The sequence below is a fragment of the Cherax quadricarinatus genome, chromosome 50 (genome assembly GCF_038502225.1).
Source record: "Cherax quadricarinatus isolate ZL_2023a chromosome 50, ASM3850222v1, whole genome shotgun sequence".
NCBI classification, from domain to species: Eukaryota; Metazoa; Arthropoda; class Malacostraca; order Decapoda; family Parastacidae; genus Cherax; species Cherax quadricarinatus.
In genome coordinates this window covers 16,511,966-16,512,559 of record NC_091341.1, presented here as the reverse complement: position 1 = coordinate 16,512,559, position 594 = coordinate 16,511,966, and positions in this window count along the sequence as shown.

Genomic DNA, 594 nt, shown 5'->3' with positions numbered 1-594 from the left:
TTATGTTTCAACCCTATTTGTTTTTAAAACCCACCATCCAGCTTTGGCTCCAATTTCAATATGGTCATGAAAATCATAAGTTGTATAGAAATAACATTTAAATTTGGACAAATTAATTTTTTTTTCTAACCATTTAATTATTAAAATATGTTAAATTGAATATGTACAGGGAAAGAACTAGTCAAATAATCAATCAATGCCAAATTCAGAAATTTGCCAGTTGCTTGGAATATTTATTTAAAATAATGAACTACAGTATTACCATTGTAAGAGATGAATATACTATAGCGAGAAAACAAACACTTCAGTCTTTGTTGAGGTACAAGTTTTCAACCCATCATTTTTTAAGTAGCATGTTTTCAACTGTTACCTTTGTTAATACGATTGCTAGCTGGGTATTAGCGCGAACTCGATATTTTGATCCAACAACTGCTGCTAGGTCTACTAAAAACCTTTTGCATATTTATGCTTAGCATTTTTTGAATATATTAATACAATACAGTGGACCCCCGCATACCGTTGGCATCACATAACGTTAAATCCGCATACCGATACATTTTATCGCTAAGATTTTGCCTCGCATACTGCTAAAAC